Raw genomic sequence first — 16230 nt, forward strand, 5'->3', positions numbered from 1 at the left:
AATAAATGTTATTATTTAAATTTAATTATTTTTTTTATTTGATAGTGCTTTAGGGTTATATGTTTTTTTTCTTAATTTTGTGAAAATTGAAATTAGTCCTTTCTTAAAATTTTGGTTAATTTAGTCTTTCAATTATAAAAATGTACGAATTTAATCCTTTTAATTAAATTTTATTAAGTTTATTTGATATTTCAAGCATGTTTCATGTTAACATTTGAGTTGTTTACACTCTTTGATACATTTTTGCTTCAATCTTAATTGAGAAAGACATTTGAAACATCAAATAAAGTTAATAAATTTTGGTTAAAAGGACTAAATTCATACATTTATAAAGTTTGGGACTAAATTACACCAAAATTTTAAAAAGAGACTAATTCCAATTTTCAATGAAAGTTAAGGATAAAAAATATATTTAACTCTTAAAACTATAATAAAATTATAAAAAAATTACATTTATTTTTTATAATTATTGATAAAAAAAATTATTTCTTGATATACATACAATCAATTTTATTCTTATTAATATAAACTATTTTATTAATTAATTTAACTTTTTAAATTTTATAATTATTATAATTTTATCTTATCAATATTAATATTGATTAAAATATATTAAAAATAGTACTTTTATAGTCCAATAATTCTGAAATAAAAGGTTACTATTTATATGTGAATAGTCAAATCATATTAATTGAACGGTTACTGTATAAAAGTTACACGTATACCAATTATAAAGGCCAACAGTTTTTAGTTGGTGGCTGGACAGTTTGGTTTCATTTAATTAAAAAATTAAGTTGAGAGATGAACATTTGACACCTAAGATAAAGTGTTTGTAAATGATGTATACAAAATTTAATATTAATAAAACAAAAAATTTTATGAACTTAATTATTAACAAATTAAAAAATAATAATTATATAATATTTAATTCTATTTTATTTTAATCTCTCCCTTTACACAACAGAAATAGAAGAAAAGATTGGGTATATATATTTTGTATCAGGTCATAGATGTAAAGTAATTATCTATATAATTTATTTTTTCATTTAATATGGACTATATTTTTCTTCTAATTATATATTTTTTATTTATAAAATTTGAATTTGATAACTTTTTCAAGATTAATTTTAGTATTTCCTATGTTATGAAAATGTGAGTTTTGCCTTTATTGGCTGACTTAGGACGATTTATCTAATTTGAAGGGTTTTAATTAGTAATAAATAAATAAAAATTTACTTGAAAATTTTTATTTTTATATCATATATTTGATTTGTTTTGATTCTTATATTATTTTTAATTTAATTAAAATTTATTTTTGTAAAAGTATTTAATACTATATTTTATGAAATCAATATTTTTTTTTTAATTTAATTGAAATTTATTTTTGTTAAAAGATTTTATATTATATTTTTTGAAATCAGTATTAATATAGTTTGAAATATCAGGTGTCAAAAATTTAGATATTTTCCATATAAAAATCTGAATCATCTTATTTTGAAACCTTTTTTATGTTCACACGTGATATATTATAAGTACAAAATTATTCTATTTCTATATATGCTAAACCTAAATTTTAATATATAAGAAATTCAAATTTTAACATGTGAAATTTAATGGAGGAAATCATGTTTTATTTTTCTAAAAAACAATTAACATAATTTTAAAAAAAAGTTAAATTAAGTAAAAAATATAATATCAAAACAAATTAAATATTAAATATAGAAATTAAATTACTAATTAAGTCTAAAATAATATGTAATTTCAAAATAAAATTAATTCTTAAAATATTATCCAAATGGTTAAGTTGATTAGTTGTTGAGAAAGTGAAGGTCAATAACAATGTGGAGACTAAATATTTATGTTCCAGGAAAAAATAACCATAATTGTAATCCAGAATGAAATTATCTTTGGACTTAGGTGCATGCTTTTTGAAGCAAAATTGTCTAAACATTTTTGGGATGAGGCATTGTTTACAGTAGTACATGTTATTAATTTAAGTCCTGCAGTTGTTTTAAACTTTGAGGTGCTAGAGAAGATTTGATTTGGCAAAAATGTTACTTATGATCATTTGTATGTCTTCGGTTGTAAAGCATTTGTTCATGTTCCAAAAGATGAAATATCCAAGTTGGATGTGAAGACAAGGCAATGCATCTTCGTTGGTTTTGGTCAGGATGAATTTAGTTACAAGTTGTGTGGCCCCGTTGAAAAGAAAGTTGTTAGAAGCCGTGATGTGCAATTCTTGGAAGATCAAACCATTGAAGATATTGATAAGGTGGAGAAGTTTACACCTAAGGAAGATGGTAATGTGGTTGATGTTGATCCAATTTGGTTGTCTATCAATGATTTAGATATTGATGTTCATGATGATGAACAAGATGGTGATATTGATAATTAACAGGTTGGAGATGGCTTGGATGTTCCTATTGATAATGTTGACGAAGAGGAACATGATGTGTCACAAGATGAGAGTCTTGGTGATGTACCTGAGCTACCTAAAGCTCAACCCAGAAGATCTGACAGGCCAAAACAACCTTCTAAGAAGTATTCTACCAATGAGTATGTGATGTTGACCAATGAGAGAGAACCTGAATGTTATGAGGAGGCCATTGAAAGTGAAGAAAAGCAAAAGTGGTTGGATGCAATGCAGGATGAAATGAAATCTCTGTATAATAATCACACTTATGGCTTGGAGAAGTTGCCTAAGGGTAAGAGAGTCTTAGAGAATAGGTGGATCTTCAGGGTGTAGCAAGAGAACAATTCTACATCTACCAAATATAAAGCCAGATTAGTGGTGAAAGGCTTCAGACAAAGAAGATTCTTGGTATAAGTATCACTCGTGATAGAAAAGAAAAGAAACTTTGGCTATCACAGGAGCACTACATTCAGAACGTGTTGCAAAGATTCCAAATGGAAAATTCTAGGGTTGTAAGTACTCCTCTTGCTACTCATTTTAAGTTGAGTGTTATACAAAGTCCTTCAAATGACGCTAAGAAGATAGATATGAGCAAAGTTCTTTATGCTTCTGCGGTGGGTAGTTTGATGTATGCAATGATATGTACAATGCCTGATATTGCACCCGCTATTGGTACAGTTAGCAGATTTCTATCAAATCCAGGTAAAGAGCATTGGAATGCTATGAAATGGATTTTGAGGTATCTGCTAGTGGTTTGAGGCTTTGTTTTGGAGGTGATAAGCCTACTTTGGCGGATTACTCAGATTCAGATATAGCTGGAGACATTGATTCTAGAAAGTCCACTTCAGGCTATTTGATTCAGTTCACAAGGGGAGCCTTGGCTTGGCAATCAAAGTTGCAAAAGTGTGTCGCGTTGTCTACTATTGAGACAGATTCATTGCACTTACTGAAGCATGTAAGGAGTTGTTATGGGTTAAGAAATTCTTGCAAGAGCTTGGTTTTGTGCAAGGTAAATATTTGTTGTATTGTGACAGTCAAAATATTATTCATCTTGATAAGAGTCTAACTTTTCATTCTAAATCCAAACATATCGATGTGAGATATCATTGGATACATGATGTTTTGGATGCTAAGCTGTTGAAACTTTAAAGTTCATACAAATGATAATGGTGTTGATATATTGAACACAATCTTTCTTTTGAGGAAAAAAAAGTATTAAACCATAATATAAATATCAATTTCTTTGTGTAATATTAATATTGATTAAAATATCTTAAAAATAGTATTTTTATTGTACAATAATTCTGAAATAAAATGTTATTATTTATATATGAATAGTTAATGTCAAATCATATTACTGAAGGCGTCTATATAATTAAATGGTGATTGCATTAGCCCGACAAAGATTAAATGTATACCAATTATAGAGGTCAACAGTTTTGGTAGCTGGACAATTTGGCTTCACTTAATTACAAAATTAAGGTGAGAGATGAACATTTGACACCTAAGACAAAATATTTCTAAATGATCTATACAAAATTTAAAATTAATAAAACAAAAATTGTAATGAACTTAATTATTAATAAATTAAAAAATAATAATCATATAAGATTTAATTATATTTTATTTTAATCTCTTCCTTTACTCAACAGAAATAGAAAAAAAAAAGAATGGGTATATATATTTTATATACTATGTGATAGATGTAAAGTAATTATCTATATAATTTATTTTTTAATTTAATATGAACTATATTTTTCTTCTAATTATATATTTTCTATTTATACAATTTGAAGTTGATAACTTTTTCAAGATTAATCTTTGTATGTGAAAATGTGAATTTTGTCTTTATTGTATGACTTAGAACCTATTTATCTAATTTGAAGGATTTTGGTTTAGCAATAATGAATAAAAAATTTAACTGAAAATTTTGGTTCTTATATTATATTTAATTTGTTTTGGATTTTATATTTATTTTTTATTTAATTAAAACTTATTTTTATAAAAAAACATAATAGTATTTTTTTATGAAATTAATATTAATATCATTTGAAATATCAGGTATGAAAATTTAAATTACTTTTTTATTTTGAAACTACTCTAACGTTGACACGTGATATATTATATGTAACACAGCACAAGAGGCCATCCACCTTCCTTTATGATTAATTGTGTAAAAAAATCATAAGTTTTATAGAATTGTGAATTCAAGTGTATTATTATGATTATCTCTAACAATAGGAAATACTGAACTTTTACAAACTTAAATTATGTCCTTTTCAAATTTAGTTGAATGGATCTGTGTTGGGAAAGTAATGAAATGGAAAATGAATGTGGTTGGTAATATCAGTATGCACTAAATGCATGAATAATTGAGGTCCATTTCTCCACAAACATATGTACTATATATTTATACCAACTTGTAGACTTTCTGAATCAGGAATTTCAATTTTAAATTTAAAAGTAGATAAAAACACATTAAAGATGGTTGAAATTTGGAGTGTAGATATTTGGTAAGAGCATTTTATATTATCTCTTTATTATCCATTTTGATTAAGTTGGAAATAAGGGTGATAAAATGGGATGAGTTTCGGCCTGCACTCTAAAACTGGTTGAAAATCTGAGAGGTGCTTCCTTCACCACCACGGTCTTCTTCCAGCTCCTCTCCAATTTATATTTTTTTCAAAAATATCTCTATAATTTTTTATATTTTTAATTAAAAACCTTCATTCTTTATCCTCATTCACAACACACCTCCTCCCCCTTCTTCTCCTTTTTTTTTCATTTCCATCACTCACCCTTAAATTTCTTTGTGAATCTTCTTCAATTTTCAAAATGGTCATTTTATTATCACTAAAATAATTTTTGGATTATATGCTCTACAAAGTTTTGGGAATTTCAAGAACAATATTTTCGAAACATGAATTGCTACCTAGTTAATCATTAGATTAACCTGAATTTTTGATATGTATTTTTCAAAAAATATTGACTCACTTTGACCACTCGAATTTTTAATTATAGGTCTATATTTAGAGAAATTAGTTTTATGTTTTTTGGGGAAATCAAGACCACCTTAACTCTATTTTTGGATCATTTAGGAAAAATTTAAGATTAAGTTTCATTAACTATTAGATCAAACTGAAAATTTTACTGTTATTCTAAACATATTGTTATTTACTTCGATTGGTTAAATCTTTAAATAAATATTTGTAGTTAAAACAATTTTTCCACGTAATATTCCAATTATTTAAGTTGTTAATAAACAGTGATCATATTGGGTTAAATTTTGAATGATTATATTATTGTTTTGTATGTATGGTTGTATCACTTACTTGAATACTATTTTAAGTTAAGCTAAGAACATGAATTTGGACCAAGTATGTTATACATGATGAATTGGTTGATTAATATGGACATATGAGTTTGACCAAAGATCTCGAGGAGAGATTCTGTATTTATAATTGATTAGTATACACGTTGATGTTGGGAGTCCTGACGTTGGTGGTTATCTTGATACTCTAATAAGCATTAAGTCTTAATTAGAAAAATATGAGTTATGGTGAGAGGAGCATAAGGTTCTAGTCTATGTACTGGTTTTGAACATAGGTGTTAACGGACTAATCTTGTAGATGACATGGTGTATTGCATTGACAATGTCTCTGTAATAAACAGTGGAGACTCTCACAAGTGTTTGACTTTTCGTGATTTCGCATCAACGTTTCATCCGAATGATTGAGTCTAGTATGATTGTGGCTTTATAATATGGTTATTGTTATGTGCAGAAATATATTTATGCATGTCTTATGAATGATCTTTTTCATGTTAGATTACCTCTTACTTGTTTGTGTTTGTATTTGTATTTGTGCAATGATTGTGTAACGTGTGTGCTATACGGTAGATATGACGGAACAACAACTGATCGAGTGAAACTAAAGAGAGAACTAGAGTAATAATCAGGAAGAGTTTTAATCATTTCATAAGTGTTTTAATTGAAATTAAAAATATGTATCTTCTATGTGAACCCCTAAATTATTTCTCAATAATTAGAAACCAACAAATAAACAATGAATAATCATGTAATTAAAAACAAAAACAAACACAAGAGTAACGAAAAATAAGTATATTGAATAGTAGAAATCAAAATAGTAAAGATATAATATGTTTAACCCCAATGAATAAGAGAGTTAATTACTCCTAGGATTTTTGGACAGTAAAGAAGGGATAGATGATAAAAATAGTCATGATGATAAGTGATCTAGCCTCTAGATTGTGCCTCTGTCATTTCTTCCTTAGGATTAGTTTTCTTTTCTCCAAAAGATTATTGTTCAAAATATTGGATGCATTATGTTTAAAGATCTCAATAACGAGTAGAATAAAGATGTAAAATAAAGTTATACTCATGGGTATCCGCCGATTAAACCCGCAACGAGTAGGAAATGAATATCATAAATGGATATTTATGAGTAACAGATACAAATATCATAGTATATGTATCCAGTAAACTCTACACATATGCGTACACTCACACACATTCATTTAACTAAAGAATTTCTATTGTGTTAAATGTCATTTAATATTTATTTTCCTAATTTTATTTGGACTTTCTTTGAAACTTATGATAGTGATGCATTGTATTTTATTTGAATGTATGGTTAAAATATTTTGTTAAATATTCTTATAATTTTTTTTTTCAGATACTCCCTAACACCCGTGAATATTCACATATATTAAACAAATACGCAGATACCCACATAACGGACAACTACACGGATATGGAATAAGTACGGGACAGATATTTATTCAACAAATAGGGTATGAGAGAGCTATTACTAGTACTTTACCATCCTATTGACAGAGTTACCAACCAACTTGACCTTTTTTTCCAGGTAAATTGGGTTGGCTTACTCAGAATTTGACCGAACATTTGTACTTAAATGCATTATAACTTATAATCTCTTACATATTCTTCAATCTCGTGAAGTTTTTAGTTATGTACGTAATATTTCACTAATAAAATCTAAATATTTATTTGTTTCAAAATTATCTAATAAACCTTTATTTATTTTAAAAGATAGTAATAAAAATACTAATAAAAATAAAAATAAATATAATAAAAATGATGTTAATGACCATTATCACAAATCCATAAAAAAAAAAACATTAGTTTACGTCAAACATAGATATAATTACTTATAATAGATATAATAAAACAATATTCAACATAGAACAATTACTTTAAAAATTATTTATTTATTTTAATATTAGAATGTCTAGTCATACTATGAAGAAACGACTTTTAATTTTAATTTAAGTCTTTGTTTTTATTTTCTTAAAATAAATTTATGTGAAAATGTGTAAACAATTTGTAATAAATATAAAATATTGTAGGTAGTTATACTTAAAATGATTTTTTAAATTATTTAACAAAAATTATTAATTTAACTAATAATTTTATATTCACACTCACTCATAAATAATGATATATTAACCTTTATTTTTGTAAGGGTGAGTATTGAGGATTAATATGTATAGTGTTGAAAAGGAATTCCTTATTTCATTGAATTACTAAGTTATTTATTTCTTATGAATTTATTGGATTTTATCATGACATAATATAATAAGTTTTAAGTGATAATAGGTCATTATTGTTAATTATTATTATTATTATTATTACTTTTTACTTTTTCTTACAACGGTCCAAATCTAATTATGCCGAGAAAAAGAATGATGGCTATTGTTTACTGCATTTCCACAATTATTAGTTACACTTCTATAATAATACAAGACTCAATTAACTTTTATTACTGTACTAGTCATTCTTATGGTGGCGACTTCCACCATCTCCACCGTTGCTTACAAAAAAATAACAAGAGAATGTTGCAGAGGAATAAGAGAAAATGCAGTAAAATCTCATTTTAGAAAGTTTTTTTTAAAGGTATTTAATGTGTTTTGAAAAACAAAATTTAAACATATCTCATATAGGGACGTTTAAGAAAAAACTCATATTAAAAGATATATTTTGAAAATTTTATTGCAGAAAATCCATTCGGAAATACATTCATTTAATCCAAAAACTTTATTTCAAAAATCTTATTCTGAAAGTTTTAAAAAACTTTTTCCGAATCTAAACATATATTTCTAAAGTCACTCTCTCAAAGTGCAAAATGGATATTTTGAAAATTTTGGGAGTACATTAAGAAATTGTGAGATGCAGGAAGTAAAATCCAGAATATTTATGGACTCCGTCCCAATGTTATACGATCTGAATGCATGGAAGGAACTGGGCCATGCTTGAAATTGACCCAATAGCAGAAAAATAAATATCAAATGTAAATTTTGAGAGTTTACCTGAATTGATTAGTCACTAAACCAATATAGAATGTTTGTTTTCTATCTCGTTTCTAAAATCAATATACAAATAGAAAATCTATTTGAAAAGATAAAATTTTACATATAAAAGTCACTTTTTTATACTTGTTACAGTGCTAATAAGTATAAAATGTGTTGTTTATTTAAAAAACAACAACGTATTCTATATTAGTTAAGGTAAAACCGCTATAGAATGTGATGTTTATTTAAATAGCAGTTTTGTTTGTCAACTTTACCACGTATAAAACATGAATATAAATTTCCAAAAGAGCCACACAACATATAATTTTATTCAAAGATAATAATATTTCAACAATATAAAATTTTCGTGAAATACAATTCTAACTTAATATTTTCATAAAATACAATCTAATATTTATATGTAATGCTTGGCTATCCTAACCCAATAACTATACATATAATATTTATACGAAAACTCATAAAATAATTGGTATAGTATGTATATTTTGAAATTGAAATATTTAAATATTCAATTTTATATACGAATTTTAGGTCTAACTAGTATAAAGAGTCTTTGAAATTTATTATAAATTTATCATCACGTTACTTTCTATAAATTTCAATTAAATATTTTTTAAGATTCAAATTTCACATTGAATAAAAAAAATTGAGAGACATGTAAAAAAAAAACTTATAACTTTTTTATCTTAAAGTTTTTAATCAAAAATAAAATCAATATCTTATATATATTAAACTCAAGTCACATTTATTTAATTTCTTCTTAATCATTCATACAAAATAATGTTAACATAAATCATAATTACTACAAACACATGGATACATAAATGTCTTCATTATAATCCAACATTTCAGATTTGACATTACTTTTCATCAAACTTAAGCAATTTATTGTACTCTAATCCAAAAACTTCATAGAAGATTAATTTATCCACAGGTATCAGTTTGGAAGTCATCTCAACTATAATTATGAATTTATGAATTTAGTTAACATTTACTTGAAATCTAACCTGTCAACCTAGAAGAATTAGAAAAGTCTTCATTTCTTTCCCAAAAAAAAAAACATAATTCAAGAATCAAGCATACCATTTCATACTTAGACTAACCAATATATATATTTTCTTATCAGATTGCACACACAAATACACTTATATTCACATGCATTCAAAACAACACAAAGATCTTAAAACTTTACACACACACACAAAAGGTTCTTACCACTTTAATAATAAGTTAAATTTATGTGTAGGAGAATACCTACAAAGTTAATATAAACCATTTATTTTATAATTTATGAATAGAAAATTTTCTTATAAACTATTTTTTTTACGTTAACTGATTTAATAATTCAATTTTCTATTGTCACATTGGATGACCTTTTATTTTTTTTAGTATGCTTTTATGTTTCCAAATTTTTAGTATATTTGGTTTATGTCCTCAAATTAAAAATTTTATTCAATTTTTCAAATATGAAAAAAAAAGTTCTTAATTACTAAATCGATTTATTCCCTCAAATCTAGCGTTTAGAGATTAAAATTACATTTTTATAATTTAAAGATTTAATATGAAAATTTTAAGGGTCTAAAGCCATATTTGTCTTAAATTTTAGGAGTAAAAATATACTGAATTTTTTTCTTTTGTTGGTATATTGGAGAGAAAATACAGAAAAAAAATTATTAAATAAGTATACGCACAAGTTCAAATTAACTAATATATTTTGTAGACATTTTTTTATATATGTCTTCTCTATTTTTTTTTTAAATGAACATGAGCTAATTTTAATTAAATAAAAATTGTTTTAGTTTATTTATTTATATAGAAGTCCTTATACAATATTTTTTTCAAACATTGTCCTTTCTTCCTTAGAATTTCTAATATCATTTGGTTGTTTCTTCCTTAGGATTTCTAATGTCTTTTGGTGATTTGTTTTTGGAATTTGGAAAGTCATAAAACGTAGAGGCTTGAAAATATCTAAGTTAAGGATATCATAACTATCTCTAAAAGGTATTCGTAATAAAGCAAATAATTGTTTTGATGTCGCAAACATTTGCATTAAATATACTTATATTTTCTTGGTATAGGCCTTATTTTAATTTAGATCAATGTAGCTAATTAGAATAGTCTTAGGCTCTATGAAAAAGCTTGAGGATAGTCAAAGAGAAAAAGAACACGTGCAATAAAGTGTAACCTTCACAATAAAGATCTAGTAATGGAATTTGTTGGACATTAATTTTAATCATCTCTCCTTTCACATTAAATTTTCTTTGAGAATTTTGATAAGATATGACAAATCATTCATCTGTTTTCTAGTTGAGTTTTAATAGGAGATTTGCAAAACAAAAATTAAGAAATAAAATTAAACTCTTTTATTATTGTAACATTTCAAAATACATAGTATAAACTATATATATTAGAGTAGTTATGATTATAATAGGATAGAACAATTACGGTGCATTCACTTGAAGGTGAAACATTATTTATAAAGAGGTTTAATATCTACTTTGGTCTTTCTTTTCGTAGGGTCTGTTCAAAGTCGTCCTTCTTTTTTTAAAAAGTTCATTAAAGTCCTACTTTTTACAAAAACGGTGGAACTTAGTCCTTTTTGCTTACAGCGTTAATTTTGCTAACGGCAGAGATGCTCAGTTGTCAAATATTTGATGAGTTGTAACGTTTTGGATGACGTGTTAAACTCAATTGATGATTCATCTTGAAAGCAAAGTGATTCATGGTTGTTCCCAAATTTAAAAGCAAGGTTAGGTTGGTGAATTACCTTTGTTCTCAAATCTAACAGCAAAGTGTTAGGGTTCTTGGAGATTTGTGGTACTGTTGTTCCCAAATTTGACAGCAAAGTCTTAGGGTTCGAAGGCAACGGGCAAAGGATTTTCGCAATCCTCACACGGTGTTGTTTCGAGGGAAGTTGGGATAAACCCTATTTGCCACTGTGGTGATAATGTTATAACGAAAGTTGCCATAACTTCAAGGAATGCAGGGAGGAATTAATTTAACATTAATCCCAGGTCACTCCCAGTCGCACAACGACTAGATTCACAAAGCGAATCACCAGACAGAAGGCAACCCTCTCCAGTCACTCGCACAACGCACCAACTCGTTGTGCGAATGACTAAACAGAGGGCACCTCGCTGTGAGGACTCGCTATGCGAAACCATTCGCTCAGCGAGTCTGCATAATTTGCAGATTGAAATTCTGCAGAATTATGCAACTCACACACCATATATACCATTTCTAACCATTTTCCTTAACTTCTAACACCCCTAATTTGTGTTTTATACCTAATTAGACTTATCTAAGTGATTCTAAACCCCTCTACTATCAATCTAAAGTGTTTAAGCTCGATTCCTACTCTAAAACACCATATTCAACGACTTAAAGACCCAAAACCAATTCTACCACTTTGCACTTGTTTTTACCAGTTTGATGACTCTAACAAGTCACAATTGACTTACCTAAATTGTTCCAATAGCCCAAATGAGTCCATAATCCCTAACTCTTCAATTCACTATCTCATTTCCTCTAAAATGACCTATAATTCACTTCACTTCCTATCTAATAACTTGTATAACAGATTTCACATCATCAACAACTCAATTTTAGCAATGCATCTTATCCTAGTCAAATTCAGAAACACAAATTCATAGTTTCATAATTTGGCATTCAAGGACAACATGATTTAATTTACACAATTACCAAATTTCAACTCAAATAGTACCAATATACAGAACTCAGCCCACACATACATCATTCTACAATTTCAAACAAAACCTAGCCCCCCTTACCTCAGAGATTCACAACCTAGCTCACCAGATCACCTCAACAGTACCTTGTACCACAAGGAAATTCGACATGACCTTACAAACCACCAATTGGTGATCAAGAACAGCTCTTAGAACTAGAATTTGAATAGAAAATTGAAGAGGAACAACACAATACACATGCAATCAGCAAAATTGCACAATCCAAATTTTAGAACATGCGGAGAAATGGGAGAAATAGCTTACTAGCTAGAATTAAGAAACCAATCGGTAAGTTGTGTAACCCTCTACGTCGTGGACGTCTGGGCACCTCCTGATCACCAATCTGACAACTCGATCAAGAGAAAACTTAGAAAGAATGTAGAGAGAAAGTGGAGAGTAGAGTTTTAAAAAGATGAAATATTTAAGATAATGAACCGAGTTTTAAAAAATTTTATTTATATTATAAATTTATTTTTAAAGTAAATTGTTCGTCTCATTATTTTAATATATTTATCTACTCTATTACTATATTTTCTAGATTGTTACAATTATATTTTCTCTTCCTTACATATTACTTACTATATTTTCTAGATTATATTTTCTAGATTGTTACAATTATATTTTCTCTTCCTTACATATTACTTATAAAAGAAGTATGTAATTTAGTTTAATTTACTTAAATAGATATAAAAATACATACATTTATAAAATGTTTAACTTTTAATTTTTTTGAAACTTTTTTAATGAAATGTTACTTTAATAATGATTGACAGATAAATCTATTACATATACATTAACTGAAAAATTAAATATTTTTCGAAAATATATTTGAACAGTTTATAGTTTTTTATAATATTTTTAAGCATAAAATTAAATCTTATAGATAAAATTGAATAAGGTCAAATTATGTTAAAAACATATTAAAAATCGTCATAATTTTAGTTGGTAAAGCACTAATTATTTTTGTTATTACTAAAAACAAATTTTATTCAAAAGCTTTAAAATATTGTTGAATATATAGGGTAGTGTCATAAATCTTAACAACTAGACATCTTCAACGGGAAGTGATTTCATAATTTCTGCTGCACTCATATAAGTGGAGAATTGAATGCTAGACCGTTGAAGATAATATAAAATCAGAAACTGGCCATGACAAATATAATATTAAAATTTCTGGAAAGAATAAACATCATATTAATAAGTCTGAAAATCCGCCACGTAACTTCACAGCTCGATCTGATTAAAATTCAAACTTTTATTAGTGTTAATAGGTCTGGATCTACCAAACAACCAATTTAATAATTTAATCTAAATAAACTAATTTAAAATTTTGACTACAAATGGGATAAAATTTCAATAAAACCAATAATTATAACTAATCATTTAATAAATTTAAACTTATTCCCTTAATACTAAATAAATAAAATTATTTTTGCTGTAGTCCTTTTCTGATTAGTTTTTCCTAGGTTTCTTTCAAAAACATTTGATAGGGGCTAAAACGAAAAAGGCAACTATATATACTGGAATAAAACAGAATCATAAAAATAAATAAAAATTATACCGACCAATATTTAAATCTTTTAATAAATAAAAATAAAATAAAATATTATCCAGAAATAAAAACATTTAAAGTAAAATATTCCTAAAATAACTCATTTATTCTATCTATATATTCTAATGTTGAAATTGTGATATAACAAAATTATTAATATTAGCCTAAGAAAACAAAAAAACTATTGTTTATAAATATATTAATATATGAATGATATAATTATTAATTACTAAAATAAGTAAACAATTTTTATATTATTATATTATATGCTTTTTGTTAGAAATTTAACACAGGAAAGTTTCACCGACTAAAAACAATCGAAATTTAAAGTTTGGTTCGTATTGAATACTATATAGACAATTTATTGCTTAAAAGTTGTGAATTTCCTTATCTTATCTTTTCGTTAAATTTTTCAATGGTGAGAAGATATCTCTCTTAATTAAGATTTAAGTTATTTTTTAATATAAAAAGTCAGAAAATTAGTTTTTTAAAAGATAAACTTATAATAAACAAAAATTTAACATTTATGATATACTTTTGTAAATTTTCTACCTATCGTTGTTTATATCTAAAATTTACCCCTTATAAATTTCAAAGTACCATTGCAAATAATTCATAATACATTTATAAGGATAATTTTGTTTTGACAATCAGCTTTTGAAAAAATAAGTATATTATAATAGTTAATAAAAAATAATAAAATAAGTGGTTATAAAGATATTCATAAACATGAAAAAAAAAATATCAGTACTTAATATAGATCTAAAGTAATAAAAATAATAAATTTATAAATTATATAATGTGATAAGAAAAAATAAATAAAAAATGTATACGCAAAATTAATATACTTACTGTTAATAAAAAAATATAATTATGGTGAACCACCTGTATTTAAAGACCTGTACGGTTCTCTTTCATACTATATTATTTTTATTGGAATGAAGTTATTAGTGCTGCAATGATTTAGTCGGTATTCATCTGATAGTAGTTGCATGTCATTTTCAAGTTGATGTTAGTCATTTCATTTCATTTCATTTGAGTTTGACCATAGTTTGAATTAGAACTATATAAAGGACACACCATTCTTTAGTAAGATCATATATCCATCTTCCATAAAAACTGCATGTATCTTAGAGAACTCCATAATCAGGTTTCTTCTTCTTTTTCTTTCTTTTTTTTGTTTAAATAATATTTTTTATTCATAATGCAAGAATGTTTGGTTCTCTATTTCCCTCTTTTAACATTCTAAGTTCTATTTTCCAGAAAAAAATAAAAGAATATGTCTCCTACATATATGGTTTTTTTTTTCTTCTAAAAATGATATGTACAGTAATTGTAATGTTAAAAAAAGGTTAATAATGATTCTTAAAAAGTTGTTTCTAATATAAAATTAATAGAATTATTTTAAGAATTGTTTTATTAAAATGTCTCTTACGTGGCTGGATCTTATAAGTGATTAAATACATTTTTTTCTTTCAAAAGGATCATATATTTATTTATACTAGCTTCGTCTAATAGGTTTTATTAACTTCAATATTTGTTAGGATTGCTTTTACAGAAATTAAAAATGAAAATTAAGATCCTTTATAATTGACAAGTTTAAATAGTATTAGTTAAGGGTTTAGCTTTAGTACCCTTTTTGCACACTAGAAAGTGTAAAAAAAAAAAAATCATAAGTTAAATGAGATCAATTTAAAGTAAAATAGTGGTAAATGTACAAACTCTTAAAGTGCGTACTATTTTTCTCAGAAATTTATTGAATAAAATATACAAAAATGTTAAAATTCTAGTTTTTTTTTTTTTAATATTAACAGTAATAAAACTTTTTTGTAAAACTATTTAAACAAATTTCAAAGGTAAATGCATATAAATTAATTAATAATAAATCATCAATTAGGTGTAAGCTAATTACTATATGATAATACTACTCAAACATTAACTTTTGAGTGATAAAATATACAAAAATTTGGTAATTAAAATGCACTTACGAAGAAGGGTGAATGCACTGTGCAGCGAAAGAGAGAAAAAAGATGTGGAGATTAAAGATAGGAGAGGGAGCGAATAATCCATACCTCTTCAGCACAAACAATTTCGTGGGAAGGCAAGCATGGGAGTTTGATGCAGAGGCAGGAACTGCTGAGGAACGAGCCCAAGTTGAAGCTGCT

This window comes from Vigna radiata, chromosome 10 (assembly GCF_000741045.1).
Source record: "Vigna radiata var. radiata cultivar VC1973A chromosome 10, Vradiata_ver6, whole genome shotgun sequence".
Lineage (NCBI taxonomy): Eukaryota > Viridiplantae > Streptophyta > Magnoliopsida > Fabales > Fabaceae > Vigna > Vigna radiata.